The following is a 19661-nucleotide window of genomic DNA, read 5'->3' on the forward strand; positions in this document are numbered from 1 at the left end:
CAAAATGCGCTTAGCTCATTTTTTTTATCGTTGCCTATTGCTGGATATGTTAGTGGAGAAAACATGCTATTAGCAACGTTTTTCTCCATTGTGCTAAAATATCCAGCGACAGCGGCGAAATGCGTGAATATCGCTGAGAATACAGCGATATTCATGCATTAGCGAAGAAATGCTCTTAGCCATGTTATCACCTCCCATTGGATAACATGGCTAAGAACTGGTCTGGGCAGGTGTTAGTATTTGGAGATATTCGCGCTTAGCGCAAATATTTCCATTGCTACGCCTGCCTTGCTAATAGGCGATAGCGACGTTACCGACTGCTTTCAGTCGCTAACTGGTTGGGTATGCCCACTTTGCATGTCATTAGCGATAAATTTCGCTGACATGCAAAGCGGGCACCAAACCGCTCGCTATCGCCAAAAAGCTGTTGCTAACATTAGTTAGCGACAGCTTGCTAATAGGGCAATAGAATTATCGCCGCTTAGCGGCCGAAAACGGCAGCTTAAGCGGCGATAATTGCCTATCGCCCTGCTTGATAATATGCCCCCAAGTTCGTAGCCTCTTTGCAGATTTGTACCCGTGGGAGAGGAATAAAAGTTTTAGCAGGGAGTGGAGGACATTCAAAAGTGCGGGCAGCAGCTCAAAAGGTGATTAATCCTTTCCTTATGGTATCCACAAAGCACTTAACTATAATGGAAAGGGAGTGCCATTTTGGGTTAATCTTTTTGGTCTGTAGGTTTTAAATATGTCGTTCCGATCGCACACACCGCAGGTATGGATATGGTTTCAGATACGACTGTTCATGGGTATTGTATGATGTGGCCACTGCTAGAAAATCCATAATGCTTTCTTGATTTTGAATTTGTCAGGTCAGATTGCAATGACTGAGATTTTATTTGCTTTTTAAGAATATGTTTGAGGGCCAAGTGAAAAAAGAAATGTATTGTTTAGCACTGACAAATCTATTTAGAGTTTGTCCGCTGATTTCTTTAAGTAATTCGACCAAGGGTTCATTGTTTGGATGAAGATCTGTTGGAGAGTTGATTTCAAAGTGTTCGGGGTTCCTTAATAATCCTGTAGAAGTATTTTAGGAATGCACCCATGTTCGACCACATTTGCTGCTCTAGACCCAGTTCTAATCTGATCATATAACCTCTTTTGTGGTTTGGTAGTCTATATATTCTCTTGTATGCTTGGAGATTGAATTTATCAAGTGTTTTGGTGAGATTGTCCGGGAAGGCCTTATGACCGTAAATAAGTGCTGGTAAAAGCAAGGCTTGGAGAACCAGTTGAACTGGTGTTATGGATGGGCTCTCTAAAATTGTGTTGAGTTGGCTTCGTCTTATGATGATCAGTGAAGACTTTGTTTTGAGGTGGGCCAAATGGATTTTAATAGCTTCCTTTGCTGTCAGCCGCACATCCAGATAATTATAGGTCGTTGTCCTTTGAACTTTTAGGGTGCCTAGGCTCCAAACAGTGCTTACGTTCTTGTTTGTTCGTCTTTAAACAACCACACATGCTCTGTGTTCATACAGAGGCAATGAAGACCTTTCCCTTAAGTCATTACACCTACCCATATCCCACAACCCTGTACCCTTAATCCTTAGCTTTAACCCCTTACCCCTAATGTATCACCCTTACCTTTAATCTCTTACCCATACCCCTTACCATTACTGCCTCCTGCTGCACCTTAGTCACTACCCTGCACCACTTATCATTAAACATATAATCTTAAGGCAAAACAAACCCATAGCAACAAAACGCAACACTCAAAAACACCTTAAAACAACAAAATGACAATTAATTAATTTGTATAGTGTGTAGTTAGCAGTAGGGGATATTGGAGTGCTTTACTTAGGCTAGTAGCTGTACATTACTTCTTTTAACTGGAGGGATAGATGGTAGTTTGCTGTTGTCTACACTACCTAAATATTGGTTAAACAGGTTCAACATTCTAAACTTAGATGTTTTAGTTCTTAATGGGAAGATATCAAGTTGGTGTTGAGTTTTAAGTTACCCAGAAGGCAGTGTCAAAGTGTCTGGGCTTGGCACGAGAGGAATTAGCTCATTGTTTTGGTGTATTTCTTTTTCAGAATTTCCAAAATTTGGTGAGATTTATTTCTAGTATTACTTTTATCTCCAGTTCAGAATAGTTTAATCTTCAGGTAACAAGGAAGCCAAGATTTGTGACTTTGAGTAGGATGTGTTATTTTGAAGTGCTTTCAACTGTAGCAAGTGAGGTGAGCAGCTTGAGATGTGCTGTGGACAATTTGGGTAGACCAGAAAGTATGGTAATACTTATGCATGAGCCAAAATTATCGTTTGAGGCATTGTTCTGAAATAACATGAAATCTTTTTTTTGCTTGCATAGAAGAAGGACATGGTCTTGTTTAGTTTGGAGATATCCTGAGTAACAAAAATCAGAATCCTACTCATCATTGTTTTGGCCAAATAATGCCCACAAAAGCACATACCAGGCAATAGTCCACAAAGACTATACAATTCAAAATATTAAAACCACAGTTCTCAGATAAAACACATAATTAACCCTGGACAGAGTACACATAGCTATGCTACTTGAAATTCCGCGGAGCAACAAAATAACTCTGCCGGGCTACGCAGAGTTCTGTGAGTGGGCAGAGAAGCTTGTCCCTCCCATTCACGTGACGTTTCTACTGTACTTCAATGTGGCTTGTGTGTTCGGGTGAAAATATTGCGCAAACTTCACCACGTGGTCATCTTGTTTCTTACTCTGTTTATGGTGTTGGGGCCTACTTTTCCATCCTTATTCAATCTTTTAATCCTTGCTTTCTAAAACTTTGTCCCTGTTTTTTAAATTTATTATCTTACCCTTTGTCTTTCTAAGTTTGTACTTTGCGTTTCTTTGGTGAGTTTTGAAGCTTTTTATTTTTTAGCTTTACCACTTCCTTATCACTCTCCTTCCTTCTTTTTACCAGTTTACTTGTTTCTCTCTTTCCCCCCATCCCTATGGCAGATAAGTAAGCACCAAGGCACGCAAATACCGACCGCCTTGCTTGCAGAAGGTGGCACCAGCCAGGGGTGCAGCCCTGTGCCCTGTTTTCCGAGGTGGAAATGGCAGTGCTGGATGTTTATATCCAGCACCACCTCTTCTCCACTCTGGCAGTTGGGCTGCAGGCCTGTGTCCGGGTATGGGATGAAGGAGCACCAGCAGCATTGGGCGAGGTAGCACCAGGTAGTTTACTGCTGCTCTGGGGTCCGGCGTACCCATCCGCAGTTGATGCACTGCTGGTCCAACATCCTGGACTGAGGGCAGGACCTGGTGGACTTGCTAGGAGTTGAGGTTGCGGGGCTAGGTGAGTAGCTGAGTAATTATTAAAATTATTCATTTTTATTATTACTTGTGTGTCTGTTCTATGGTGTAGCTAATATTTTTTCCCAAATAATAACAAGCATGCTGCTCACATGCAGGTAAGTTAAGTTTTCAAATATTATGTGATAGTCTGTTATTCTAGACAGTAAATAAAGAGCTGTTCCCAGAATTGAAGACAATGACCACTAAATTCATATGGCAGGGGCAGAGGGTGCAACTATCCCAACGGCAATTAACCAGGCTACGTCTGGAGGGTGTGTTGGCTCTTCCCGATTTCTGCTAGTACTATCAAGCCGCTCAGCAGCAGGTCATGGCAGAGTGGTCCCTTAAGGCATCGAACAAACACTGGCTCTTTATGGATAGGCAGATAGCGGGCAGAACCATATTGCACCTCCCATGGAAACAGAAACCCGGCAGGCCACCTAACGTATATCTCTGTTTTCAACAACAATATCTCAATTCAGCAAGTATATATGTATGCACAAAACATTACGAAAAAGCAGAAAAAAGAAGAGACACTTTGGATTTCAGTTTTAGAAAATGCATATAGCATCATGTATTTCAGAACGCATTTCATTCGTGACAGTTATTGCAGCACTGTAGGCAACCCAATGGGGCTTTGTGCACTGTTAGTGAAGCAAAGAGTGACGGTGCGAGTGATAAGTGGGTGAACACAGCGAAGGACGCAAGGTGACAAGTTGAAAAAACCACACTATATACAAAAGCAATGGTTCGTACTCAATTAATGAGTGATTAATATTTGTTTGAGACCCAAGGTGGATGCTGCGCCATAAGTCGTGCTGTATGAAGGGTCGATGGCGTTACGATCCTATCTAGTCAGGATCTTCATCAGGACCGGGTTGCCAGTTTGGTGAGTGAGAGGCGAGTGCTGGCGGGGGTGTACCAGGGTGATCCAAAATAATTGGTGCGGTAGAGTACCACATAGAAGCTTGTGCGGTCCAGAAAAATTCAAAGACGGCTCAACGGAGTCCGAAGCAAGGTTCGAAGTTAAGGTGGTAAGCGTAGGCATAGAAATGGAGCCCCGATCTGGCCAGGGAGTGTGTCTTGCCCGGGGGTGAGGTCAGGAGGTAGGGTCAGGACCACTCGATCCACTGCCTGTGTCCAAGAGTAGGTACCTAGTGGTAGTAGTGGTCCACCGTCTGAGTCCAGGGGCCTAGGGGCACTTCCATTTCTGGTTAATAGAAAGGAATCCAAGCCGCCTTCAGATTGGACAGACAAAGCTCCACTTTTAGCAGAGACACAATTCCTTACGTTTGGTTCATGTAAAGAATTGTGTCTCTGCTGAAAGTGGAGCTTCGTCCATCCGATTTGTAGTCGGTGATAGTGTCCTGTAGCCATGCCAGTGAAAATACACGTTGTCTACTGATAACGAAATTTTGAAAATGGGCGCAGGTCGCTGGGAATCGCAGATAGGCATGAATTTATTTTGAACGGACAACAAGAAGCTTTTCAAAGCTAAAAGTGCTGGAGGCTACACACATGCACTGGAGTCACAACGCTTCAATTTGAGACCGCTGCATTCTGTCTGAACATACGTTTTGCCAACAGTCAATGGCCAAAGTTGCCAAATATCCATGACCTCCTTGAAAAAAAGGACAGTTAAAAGTGATGGAAAACCACTTCAAAAGTTCAGATTACACCGTGGTTCAGCTCTGATGATAATCCCCAAATTCTTAAGGGGATTGGAAACGTGTGGCCATTTTCCTTTTTTCCACCTAAGAGGGAATCTAACATATTTGGAATCTCGAGAGGGTTGCCAGGGAGAAACACACCCAAGGAGAGACCTTTAAACTTATTTTCTCCATAGTTAGCTTGCCTTCAATCAGAAGCAAAGTAAAAAGACTTTAGTTAGAGTCAGCTTGTGTTTCACTAATATTGACTGGTGTAATTGTCAGTAATGTGTAATGCACATGATTTGTAATGTTATGTACACAAATTTCAGAGTGAATTTTTGTATTCTGCACAATATTGTTTACATGTTCATTATTTTTTTTCTGTAAGATGAAGAATGTATCTTTTGAATGCTCTATTGTAAAGTAAAATGGTTATACCAAATTTTGTATATAATTCCAAGTGATGGAGTAAGGTACAGTGACTAAATGCGTTGCACCGTAGCCTGCTGAAATTAATAGCAGTATTGGAAGTTTGTGGCCAGGTACCATTTTTTTGTAAACTTTATTACGTCCTAGCAGGCCTCCAAAATGGACGTGACCCCCCTTTTTTTAAACTTTTAGAAAGTTAGCATTTTCTTGTCCTGACTGTTTGAAGCCAACAGCCTTTTCCTGGGTCACATGACTAGGTGTGAGGGGCAGCTGGCCATTATACATTACTCCCAGTCAGTCACACAATAGAGGGCTCAGGTGTGCCTGGATGGGCCATCTCAGACAGGATGGGGGGAAGCTGGGCACAGCCCTACTTGCACTTCAATATTCATTTTGGTATGAAATAATGTATTACTCTCTTTTTCTTAATGGGAGTGGAATTTTTTTGTGTTGTGTTTTCACTTTATTACTGTTCGTATGATGCTTAAATATTTTACACATTGCCTCTAAGTTAAGCCTGACTGCTTTCGTGCCAAGATACCAGAAGGTTAAGCAGAGGTTTATTTATTGATTTTTGTGGTTCACCCTGATGGGGATTGTGCCTTTTGCTTGAGCAGGCTTAACCTCCCCACAACCAATAATTGAATTTCTCTCAGTGTCAAGGATTGGATTTGTGTTTGCACTGATCTGGCAAGGTTGAATAAGGCGTAGTGATTGGAGTTTTTTCTCTCCCTAGGATTGAATATTTACTGTTAAGTGTAGATCAGAAATCATCTTTCCCCAACCTCAAGCTGAAAGCTGAGTATCACCAGATTGGACTAAATCCGAATTCTCAGCGTTTTACTGCTTTCATCACACACATGGGCACATATCAATTCTGCCGTTTACTCTTTGGCCTGGTGTCAACTTTCCAAATGACGATTTTGCCTAGAACAGAGCTTATGATTCAGTATTCTCTAAAATCAATAAGGCCATTTCTCAAGCTCCTGCTTTGCAGAACTTCTCAGAATAGAGGCTCTGTTTATGTAAGCGCCTATAGAGTGGATGCTATTCTGTCGCAAGTGGATGGGCACAAGTATTTTGCATTGAAGACTCTAATGCAAGAGTTGCACGCATGCTGGAGTGTGTGGGAAAGGCTATATTTATGGGGAAGGCATTTGTGATAAGGTCAGATCATTAACTACCGGAGGATATCATTTCGGGGGTAAAGATTAGGAAAGCCACGGCATGATTGTCCAAGTTAGAGGCCTATCAAAAAACTGCATTTTGCAGTATGTCAAGTAGTACTGAAATAGTAATACTAATTTAATACAAAATGCTATTCACAAAGCCTATGTGCGGATGTTCCACCTCCTTCTCTTCAATCTTTTTCTGTGCACAGATTCCTGCCCCAACTATGGAGTCTCCCCACAAGTAAGTTTATGTTTCAGTAGGAACTGTCAGAGGGACCGATGGAAGTGGCTGGAAAATAGGAAATACTTACTACAGAATGGGAGGGGTTTAGTGATGGGTAAGGAATGGGATGGACAAAGACCTACCCACAAAAGCACAAACCAATGGCTTTTCAGAAACTCCACTTCTGAAGTTACTACAGCCAAAAAGGAATGTTTGATTAATATCCAAAATCTTGTGTAAGTATTTTTTGTTTTTCTCATCCAATATCTTGGTAATTATTATTGTAGATTCGCTGTTTAACTTGGCATCGAGTGGATTTTTAAAAAACATATTTTTAATCAAACAAAATGCTATTTAATGTTGGAACCATGGAAAATAAATGTTTTATGTTTTTATTTTGCCCTTAAAAGGCAATGCCGTAGAATGACATAACAAGAGCTACAACGTTTTCAAGAGTTACAGCACTTTCAACACACCTGGTAATTAAAGGAGTGATTGTTCTCAACTCCACCAACCACCATCCATCTGCAGCAGAAAAACATTTCAACAACAACCAGTGACAGCCATCAGACCGCATAAGAAATATACTCACACATTGAACAATTATTTCTGCATTCAGTATGTTAGTCGACATCTGTGTAGGTTTGGACCTCATGTGGACGAATGAATATGTGGAGGAATGATTATTTGATGAGGCGGGGAAAGAGGATTTATAGACAAGGGAGAAATATCTTTGGAATGTTCAGGGAAGCTGTCATTGCCAGATACCACCTGTTATGATCCAGGACATGGTTGCTGTCTGAGTACAGGAGCTTGATTCACTTACAGCCTTCTCTCAGATGGTCCCAGCCTATGTCACAATACAGGCTACACTCCACTTCATGGCCACTGGATCTTTCCTGTAGGTCACCTATCAACATATTAACATCTCATACGCAAGACCGTCTCAACGCTTGCATCAGGTACTGAAATGACTGCAACCACTAGGCACTTCAATCACCTCATCACACACCTTTGCTGTAACAGACATCGTTGGCACTCCATCAATGTGCAGGCTGTTTATGATGAGAGGGACTGATTCACTGATGGGTAAGGTGCCTTTTCTGAGACCACACATGATAGCTATCTTTTCTGACAGTCCCCTCTTGAACATCATTTGGTTGCTGGGGATTTCTGTGACATGTGGATTACTCGTAAGAAAAACATCTCACACTGGAGCTACATATGCATATAGAGGTGACATCTCGAACATAATTAATATTCACTACAACACAATATATACACACATTACCCTGACACACACAAACCATGATGTTTTACAATTAGAATTGTGGTCTCTGTAAACTTTCACATTTCTTTGTTGCTGGTGATGTCTGGTAGGCTTTCTTCTTCCATCCTCTCACACGCTACAGAAGTACAATCACAGTATCTTAACAGAGGTACCATAGAGAATAATACCTGAGTACATGTGTCATTAGTGAATACACTTTTGGATTCCTCAAGTATATATGAAGATGTATTTAAATCATGGGGTGGTGCTGGTATACTCCCAGAAGTTGTGTGAAAGTTTGTTGTGGTTTGTCACACAACACCATCATGCGAAAGGCTTTACATATAAATCCTGGCCATGGTCTGTGCCACAACCAAGTACCCAGGGTGGGGTAGATACTAGAGGTCAGAGTATGCATGTACAGAACCTGCTAGTCAACTATTTCTTCTCCTAAGTTTCTAGTTTAGTGGCTGTATTTATGTTTTTGGACATTCTTTAGTCAACAATACATGGTGGACAACTTAGACACTGTCCATATATTTGATTTTGAGGCAACTCTGTTTCCTTCACTTGATGCTGTCTACTAACCCTGGGTGGAGTTCACAGAGTTGCACTACACGGAACTCCACGAAACTCAGCTGCACTACGTGGAGTTCCGCAAGCAGTGGAGTACTATAGAAAAAAGCAGTTTGCGGTGATTGCACAGTCCCGGATGCTTGTCCGCAATGTGCAATCATTGCAAACAGCACCATGCACATTTCAAGCTGTCCCTGCTTTCCTTTTCTGCCGCTCAAGTAGATTTTTATTAGAGCGGCAGCTTTCTCAACACGAATGGGCAGTTTCTCAATGCGAGCTGTCGCAAGCATATTCAATGAGAAACCTGACCCCTGTGCTGAGAATTCTAGCCGGGGTGTTGATTTTCCACGCTTTCGCTTGCCAACTTGATGTTGACGATCACAAACGAGGAAAAATCTCACCGGGAGGTTGATTTTCCTCGCTCGCGGTCGCCAACTTGACGCTGACTATCGTGAAAAAGTTCTGCTCCACAACGCGGAGCGGAGTTTTTTGGAACTTCGCGATCTCCGCTTAATGTGGAGTACAGAAAACTCATCAAATGTTACTGTCAATTCACATGCTATGCTCTAGTTAAAGATAGTTGAATCTTCATTATCTCAAACTTTTGACACTTATCATTCACAACACAAATTCTCACATACTATACTTATATTTTAGCACAAACATACTAAAATCCTTAACACACATATTAGGTACACCAGCAATCAATGTTGTTTGATTTCTACTATCTCATGCTGCTTCTACCTTGGGTACATGCAGGTGTCTATCTCCAGCATGAAAAGTGTTCCCTCCTATATGCAGAGAGTCCACTCTGAATGTGGAGTCTCCATTCTGCTTTCGGGGCAAAACACTACACTTGGGGCAGAAAATGATGCCTACCAAAACAAAGAGGAAACAACATACAGGAAGAGGAAGTCAGCCATTTTGTGGCCTGTCAAAGCCATCCTCTCTTCACAACATCACCGGTCCCCTCCAACCTGTTGCATCTTGCACTATTCTTGCCCCTGTTATGGTTGAGGGACTTCATTAGAAAGGCCCCCATTCTCAGAACTGAATTTATCACTATCTTCTAGGGCATGGGTACTCACAAACTTTCTCTCGGGGGCCAAATTTACAGTGTGGTTTGTGGCCGAGGGCCGCACCGGTGGAGGCGGGGTCAGTGGAGGAGGGGGTGGGGTTAGAGTAAAAACTGTGACCATGAGGTTGAACACAGGTCCCTGCAACAGACGCCTTCGTCCACTGAGCCACCAGACCCAGCATACACACATCTCTCTTTCTCTCTCTCTCTCTCTCTCACCCTTCCTCCATCCCTCTCTCTCTATCTCTCTCTCTGTCTCCCTCCCTCTAGCTCTCTCTCTCTCTGTCTCCCTCCATCCCTCTCTCTCCGTCTCCCTCTGTCTCACTCACTCTGTCTCACTCCCTCTCTCTCACCCTCACTCTCCCCTGTCTCACTCCCCTTCCCTCTCCTTCCCTCTCCCTCCCTCCCCCTCTCCTTCCATCTCCTTCCCTCCCTCTCCCTCTCCTCCCCTCTCTCCTCCCCTCTCTCCTCCCCTCTCTCCTCCCTTCTCTCCTCCCCTCTCCCTCACTCCCCTTCCCTCTCCCTCACTCCCCTTCCCTCACCCTCACTCCCCTTCCCTCATTCTGCAGGATGAGGGAACTCATTTTTGCGTCTGCAAAATGAACGAGACGCCCCTTTCACTCGTTGTTTTATGTTTTTGTTTGATATCATATTTTGTATAGTAAACCATTATCAGATCTCTCCAACAGCTTGTGACGGATTCTTGTCAAACTGTAATGTGGCAACTGCTGTAAGCGACATTTAATGTCTGCCCAGTGCCCACATTACTTCTGAGATGTTATTTTGGCAAAGCCTGCGTGGACTGTGAGGTGATGGAAGGAGGGGAGGGAGGGGGGCACCAGGGAGAATAGGGTAGGCGCTGAGGCTCACGGTCCCCACGGCTGACTTCCGTGTGAATCACTCTTTCTTCTTATGGGCAGGGGGAAGCTGCGGCCAAGAAATGGCATGTATGGATGTGAACAGAGAATTTATTGCAGGAGTGGATGCTGAGCAAACGATTTGTTGAGAGACAGAGGTGATGATCACCCATGCTATATAGACAGGGCCTACACATTAGGTAGTGTGTTACAGGTCACACAGGCGTTTTTTAGTTGGGTGACTCAGGTATGCAGCCTTCCCAGGTTGAGAAATTGAGTACAGTTACATTGGGTGACATGGTGACCTGATAGCAAGCACTACATAAAAACAAGTACTTGTCACAAAAATGAGTGCAGCTGGCCCCCACCGGCTCATATTAAGTACTGCCAATTGCTGTGTCCCCCAGGTTCACATGCTGTGTTCTCTCCTAAACAACATACCTCCATCCTCGGCCCTAACACGAACCTACAAAACGGCACCGCACAAACTACCTCATCCACCTCTCGCTTCCACCACATGCTTCACACATCCACTCACCAATTTATGTGTGCTCAACCCTGACACTCAAACCCCACCTCGCCCCTCAAGCTCACCCTTCCTCTCTCCTTCAGCCAGTTTCACATCCATTCACCTTTCACTTTCACCACATACACACCCTTGCACACAACCACCAATCTACGTGTGCCACACCCTCCCCCACATCATACATCCCCACCTGCTCTCCCCTCACGCCCAACCCCCTCATCCCTCAAGCTTACCTTCTCTCTTTCACTCTCTAAGCCTCACATCCACCGCTTCCTTCCACCACATAGACACCCTAGCACTCTCTCAAGCACCCCTACGCGTGTTTGTAGTGGGAACGCTCCCAGTAAGTAGTAATGAAAGAATGAAGGGGCATATTACCAACCAATAGAGATAATTTTTGTCTCTAACTTGTTTAGAGACAAAAATTATCGCCGCAAATTGGCGATTTTTATCGCAGATAAACCTTGCTATTAGCAAGGTTTATCGCAAATGCGATAAAAAACGGCCGCAATGCATGAATATCGCTGAAAAGTCAGCGATATTCATGCATTATCGAGCAAATGCTCTTAGCCATGTTATCCACCTCCCATTGGTTAACATGGCTAAGAACTGCTCAGGGCAGGTGTTAGCTTTTGGAGATATTCGCGCTTAGCGCGAATATCTCCAAAAGTTGGTAATAGGAGATAGCGATGTTAGCGACTGTTTTCAGTCACTAACATCTTGGCACGCCCACTTTGCATGTCATTAGTGATAAATATCACTGACATGCAAAGCGGGGCCCAAGATGGTCACTATCTCCTATTAGCTGTCGCTAACTGGTGTTAGCGACAGCTTGGTAATAGGGAGATAATTTTATCTCTGCTTTCTTGGCTTCTAAAGCCAAAAAAGCGGAGATAAAGCCCCTTGATAATATGCCCCGAAATATCCAGAAAGTAAATCGTATATCTGAAATACGAATTAAGGCAGAGATCGGAACGCAAGCATTCCAGAACACATACTATGTCATTAGGAACTATAAACATACAACGTACTTTAAAGACATAGTGCAACAGGGTTTTGAATATTACATGCTACAGTGTTTCACCCTCACACCCGCTCTCTTTCCCTCGCTCGGCCTCGCGCTCTCCCTCACAAACACCCCTCCTACTGTCATTCACATGCACGCCCAAACCCCACTTAATAATCCCTCAAGCTCCCTCTCCCTCTCCCTTGCCGCCTTGACTACGGGAATGAAGCCATGCGCAGAAGGGTTTTACAGCTTTCACGGCGCGCCCTGTGGCAAAGTAAACAAACATTGCTTTTTTATAATATTCGCTTTTAATTTTAACCTTTGGTTACAAACTCACCTTCAGTCCATCAATGCCCCTACGACCGTTTCTCCCCTTTGAACCTTTGCCGCCACGTCCTCTCTTTTCACCTCGACCACCTCGGTCCCCCTTTGTGTCTCTCAGAGTCTGGCTCCGGTTACACACACTCTTTAAAAATGCTTTTTTGAATCACGGGTACAATGTCTGCAAGGTCCGCGGGCCGCTGGCGGCCCGCGGGCCGTACTATGAGTACCCGTGTTCTAGGGGGTCGTCAACAAATACCCTGAGCTTTATGGGAGTCTAGAGACCTACATGAACAGTACAGCACAGGTTCACATCTGGAAGAGCTTCATATTGCACTCCAGAACATGCCCACACCCAGCAGTTTTGGGACAGAATTAATGCCCAGGACATTAGAATTGTGTCCTCCCAGCCACAGTCTTGGCACCCCTGCATAACATCACGGTACCAAAGGGTCCTGAAAAACCCCTAGCTCACCCTCCATTGCTCAGCTGAATAGCAGAGAGATGGTAAGTGTATGTTAGTGTTAACCACGCAAGTGCACATGCGTTTGGGGAAAGGTGTCTTGCAATGAATCTATGACATAATATCGACAGACAGAATATCTACATACAAAAATATAGACACAAAAATATCGAAATCAAAAATATCGGAGTCCTATCTTCATAAAGGTAAGTACAAAAATATCGAAAAATTAATATCGTAGTACAAAAATATCGAAAATAAAAATATCGTTTTTTTAAATATATTAATAATAATGTAAAAATAATTTTAAAATACATATAAATTTACAAATATTAAATAAAAACATTAAAACATAATTAAAAAATTAAAACTAATACATATACATTTAAAATAAATTAAAAACGTAATAATTTAATGTAATTTTATTTTTTTAAATTTCATTTAATTGATTTAATTTAAATATAAATTTATTTTATTTTTACCCTGAACGCCTGTACCTCAAAAACCCAAAACTGACCCTGAACCCTAAAAATACCCCTTTACCCAAAAACCCAAAACTGACCCTGAACCCTAAAAATACCCTTTTACCCAAAAACCCAAAACTGACCCTGAACCCTAAAAATACCCCTTTACCCAAAAACCCAAAACTGACCCTGAACCCTAAAAATACCCCTTTACCCAAGAACTAAAAACTGACCCTGAACCCTAAAAATACCCCTTTACCCAAAAACTGAAAACTGACCCTGAACCCTAAAAATACCCCTTTACCCAAAAACTGAAAACTGACCCTGAACCCCAAAAATACCCCTTTACCCAAAAACTGAAAACTGACCCTGAACCCTAAAAATACCCCTTTACCCAAAAACTGAAAACTGGTCCTGAACCCTAAAAATACCCCTTTACCCAAAAACTGAAAACTGACCCTGAACCCAAAAAATACCCCTTTACCCAAAAACTGAAAACTGACCCTGAACCCTAAAAATACCCCTTTACCCAAAAACTGAAAACTGACCCTGAACCCAAAAAATACCCCTTTACCCAAGAACTGAAAACTGACCCTGAACCCTAAAAATACTCCTTTACCCAAAAACTGAAAACTGACCCTGAACCCTAAAAATACCCCTTTACCCAAAAACTGAAAACTGACCCTGAACACTAAAAATACCCTTTTACCCAAAAACTGAAAACTGACCCTGAACCCTAAAAATACCCCTTAAAAAAACTAAAACATATAAAATTTAAAATATTATTATATACTTACCTATACTTACGTTGTAATGGTATGCGTTGTAAAGGTACCTGCGTTGTAAAAACATGCGTTGTAAACACATGCGTTGTAATGGTTTTTGCGTTGTAAAAATTTCGTTGTAATGGTAGTGCGTTGTAAAAGTTGCGTTGTAAAGGTTGTTTCCCCGGTGGATAGCGTAGGGGTAAAAATTACTATTCACACTCCAGAGGGTGCAACAGTAGGGAAAGCGTTGGATAGCATGGGGGTAAAAATTAATTCCCACACTACTCCCACTTTAACACACAACACACTACACATATAAAAAAGACAATTAATATAAATTTCAATTAATCAATTAATAATAATTAATATTACTAAATTGATGTAATTATAAATGAACTAATTAACACATATTAATTACTAATTAATTAACAATAAATACCAACAAATAAATACAATCGCTTTAATTTATTAAATTTAATTATATCACACCCTATCCACCTATAAACACACAACCCACTACACATAAATAAATCACATCATTTAATCACTTAATAATTATTAATTACCAATAATTATTAATTAACAATAACAAAAACAATAAATATATTAGCACATTAACTCTAATTAATTTAATTAAATAATTAATAATATTTAATTACCAATTAATTATTAATTAACAATAACAATAAATTAAATATATTAGCACATTAACTCTAATTTATTTTACTAATTAATATTATTTAATTACCAATTAATTAATTAACAATAACAAAAATGTATATATATTAAAACATTAACTCTAATTAATGTAATTAACTAATTAATATAAATTAATTACCAATTAATTATTAATTATTAATATTTACAAAAATATATTAATTAATTAATTATTATTAAATTACTTCCCACCCTATTCCCCTATAAACCCACAACCCGCTCTGATACTAAAACGCAAAATGTAAACAAATTTACTAATTTTCAAACATACATTACAAAACATATTTAACAAACATATAAACAAAATAATAAAATACATAACACTAAACAAATTTGAGATATTACTAAATTTCGATATTTTCGATATTATTAACATACATACCTTAAAAAAACGATATTCTGTCTGTCGATATTTTGGACATCGATATTCTATACCATCGAAATTAAAACATCGATATTATTGTATATCGATATTTTAATTTCGATATTTTGTCTCACTACCTCTTGCAATGTGTTCACTTTGAGTTTTGTTGCATGCATATTAAGGGGCTTATTAGGATAGCATCCTCTGGGCCGGCGGAAGGCCCGGAGGATGGGGAAATTTAACTGCGGGCCCACCAAAGACCCACCGCCACATTAGGATGGCTGGTGGGTCCTGGTTTCCGTCCTCTGCTTTTCCGCAGCGGTTGGCTTACCACCGCGGCGGAAAAGCTATAATATGGTGACGGTGTCTCTCAGACACCATCAGCCAGATTAGGATGGGATGTGAAACATGCTTTTCCGCCGTGGAAAAGCATGTGTAACTTCACTGCGGGGGCCTGTTGCGGGCCCCCTAGATGAAGGGGGGTTGGGGGGTGCACATGGGGGGTACCTATGGTACCCCCCAGCATTTGTATGCGGAAAGAGGCAGGCACCGCGCGGTGCCTGCCTCTTTCTGCATACTAATGCAACACCTGCATTTTTGACATTGCTGCGGGTGCAGCTTGAAGCCGCACCCGCCGCAATGTTAGTAATAGAGGATGTGACCGCCAGGGTGGCGGTCACATCCTAATCGCACAGGAGGGAACGCCGCAGCCCATGCGGACGTTCCCTCCTCCTCAGTGATCGCGGACGGACGAAAGTCCGTCCGCGATCATAATCGGCCCCTAAGTGTTTGTATTATTTGGATTGACTAATCATTTGAGCTTCACATTATGGATATTCTTTTAACAAACTTTGTTTTTCTAACAAAATAAAAGTTCAAACTGAAATTATACATTTGAAATCCATAACATATTCATTTTGTCAATTTCACTTTATTTGATGCTGTCATTGTGTACCTTCTTCAAAGCTTTATTCGAGGGTTATACTCATAAAAGCACAAACATACATTTAAAATACATCATTTGAGAGATTGTGTCCTAATTATACAATAAGTTTTAAAACAATTGAACAATAAGTTTTAAAACAATTGTGTACCTTTTCTATACTTCCTAACCACTATATAGGGTCTGATTCCGTCCGGAAGGCCTCCAGATAGGTTCCAGAACATGCAAATCCGATTCGGAGCCTGTGTTTCTGACCGAATCATCCCCCGTTCCGAACAACCACACACATTGCATAGATCTCGTCCGTTACAACCGAATCGTTTCCGAACCCGATCCTGTCAATACGACACTTTTGTAGCTGAACCGTGCCGAATCGTGCTGCGCAATGTAGCTGGATTCCAAACGAGCGAGTAAGATGCACAATTCTGACAGCAAATCGACTCGGTCGACGCACGATGAATCCTTTATGAGAATTGGACTTCGGGGGGCTGTAGCAGGCCCCGGAGTATGGCCCCATCACCTGAGGCCCTATGAATCGGTCACGGGGGGTACCCATGGGTCCCCCCCGATCCAAACATCCACAGTGTTGCAGGCCCCAAGGGGTGCTTGATCTCTCTCTAGCAGAACTATCCAAATGTAGATCTGGCTCACCGACCGACCCATGGCCGGCCAAACAATATAAAGCCTTGGCCCCTCTCCTTAATCCTATCCTGAACAGCATCTGGAATGACTCTCTCCGGACTGGTACCTTTCCAGACTCGTGGAAGCATGCACGACTAGTTCCAATCCTCAAAAAGGCTAATGCTGACCCCAATGAGCCAGCTAACTATAGACCCATCTCTCTGTTACCGGCCCCAGCCAAGGTATTGGAAAAGCTAGTGCAAAAACAACTTGCTAGTTTTCTGGAAACCAACGGGTCATTTCATGATTTGCAACACGGATTTAGACAAGGCTACAGCACGGAATCAGCTCTGATAGAGATGGCCGATGCTGTGCGTTGGAAACTTGATGGAGGCTCAAAGGCGGTGTTGGTGCTGCTGGACTTGTCGGCAGCATTCGACACCGTCTCTCACTCTGTCCTCCTTGATCGTCTCCACGCCAAGGGCATTCAAGGCCAGGCCTTGAAGTGTCTGTCCTCCTTCTTGTCCAACAGGACTCAGGTGGTCTTAACCCCCCCGTATACTTCCAACAGCCGGCCACTAAAGTGGGGAGTCCCTCAGGGCTCCTCCTTAAGCCCCCTTCTTTTTAATGTTTATTTTTCCCCGCTTGCTGAGATGATTGCTCAGTCCGGAATCAAAGCCACCTCATACGCGGACGATATCCAACTTTTGTTCTCCTATGATAAACTCTCCCAATCCACCTTTGATCCTTTAAAAGACTGCTTGCTTAAAATTGCATCCTGGATGGACTATAACTGTCTCCGACTTAACGCTGGGAAAACCGAGGTCCTTTTTTTCCGCCAGGCTTCCCCCTTGGACCCCAACCTTTGGTGGCCACTCGATCTGAGCCCTCCCCCTTCACTTAAGGAATCCGTAAAGAACCTGGGAGTCAGATGGGACTCCAACCTTTCCTTTCATACCCAGGTACAGACTGTATCAGCGGCCTGCTTCTCCGAAATTAGGATGGTAAAAAAATTCATCAACTTCCTTCCTTAAAACACCAGGAGAGCCATAGTCCAAGCGTTGATCACCTCTCACTTGGACTACGCCAATGGTCTGTACATTGGTTTGGCCACAGGGCTCAGCCATCGACTACAGACAGTTCAAAACGCAGTGGTTCAATTGGTATGTGGCATATCCCTTAGAGAGCACATTTCTCCTCACCAGCGCTCGGTTCACTGGCTGCCAATACATAAGAGAGCTGAATTCAAAGCCCTTACATTGGCTCACAGGGCAATTAAAGGACACGGCTCTGCTTACCTGTCCTCCTGTTTGCGCCCCTATAAGAATGTGAGATCTCTTCGCTCCGGCTCCAAAAATCTTCTTACCACCCCCAGATTTAACAAAACCCGTTCTGGAGGGAAAACCTTCCAGGTTTGTACCGCCTACCACTGGAACAAACTCCCTCTTTCCATCCGGAGGATCCCGGACGAGCTCCCCTTTCGTAAGGCATTAAAAACGTTCCTCTTTTGCTGATTTCCTCAGGAGTAAGACTCATTTACACTCTCAGGAGCGCCGGGGCACCCCGTTGGGGTAGCCGTGCGCTATATAAAACACACTAAATAAATAAATAAATAAATGAATAAGGTGCATGATGATCCCCAACCACCCCTTTTGTCAATGGGAGCCTGTGTACATGTTCAGTGGTTAAGATGGTATAGGCTTAGAGGTGGAGCCTCTGGAGATGGTGCAGGTGATTATGGCAAAGGTGTGAGCTTGGCAGGTGTTGTGCCCCTCCTACAGTGAAGTGCCTCTGTAGAATTTCCTTCATGTATTTGCCATGAAAGGTGGCTCTAGCATTTTTTGCTTATTGCCTCCATTATTTTCATGGCCTTGACATGTTGATTTGTACTCTCTTCCCTAAAAATTCTAAGATGCTCTTGGTGTATCTTTGCCTTGGTAACATTTAGCAATGCTCTCCATGACACAGGTCTGCCTGTCAATCATCTCAATGAGTCATTTAATGGAGTCAGCTATCTCATGGAGAAAAGCCCCCATTGCATGAATATCTTCCCACACAGTAAACTGCTGTTGGTAAAACTGGTTCTCCAAGTGAGCAGCATTCGGCCATGCCAACCTCCGTTAAATGCATGTCCATGTGACATTGATCAACATAGAAAGTGGTGGTAACAGGGAGATTTTGGAAGGGAGATTGATGAAAGGGGATACCTCATTCACAACAGGGGGTTTCTCTCACTTTGATGATTGAGTGTAGTCTAGAGTCGCAACATACATAGAAGGGGTGTGTAGAAGATTATACAGAGGTACTTGTTAGTTGGGGGTTGTATGGAGGTCAAGGTGCATAGGCAGAACAAACGTCTGTGGCTACATAACTAATGGCTGGGGACTACCAGTTCTAAAAAGTGATTTCAGTGGAGCACTACTGTCTAGCCTTGAGCAGGCCTTCTTGAAGATGCTCTGTGAGGGTGCAACAATGTCCTACTCCTTGTCCAAACCCTCCTCTCCCTCGATAAGCATCTGCTCCTCATACTACTCTTCTGTTTGAAAAGTACAGGCTGCTGACTTTATGGTTGGAGGAGTATTGGATTCTCTACTCAGATTTCCAATCATCCTGCGCTTGTAGGTGGGTCAGCATCAATGTCCGGTGCAATGTCCCTGATACCTAGGAGAGGCAGATATCAATAGTTGAAGTACATCAAATCCAGTTTTGAATCAGATTTTTAACATGGTACCTAAACAAGCCTTGTTCGGCAAAGAAATAATAAAATTAGTACCATCTGAGTATAAAACCATGAAATTAAGGGTTGATCCATGGATGGAATTATTATATCTCTACTATGTGTACTCGCCTGGTTCAGCCACATAGATTAGATTTT

The sequence above is a fragment of the Lissotriton helveticus genome, chromosome 3_2, assembly GCF_964261635.1.
Source record: "Lissotriton helveticus chromosome 3_2, aLisHel1.1, whole genome shotgun sequence".
In the NCBI taxonomy this organism is placed as follows: Eukaryota; Metazoa; Chordata; class Amphibia; order Caudata; family Salamandridae; genus Lissotriton; species Lissotriton helveticus.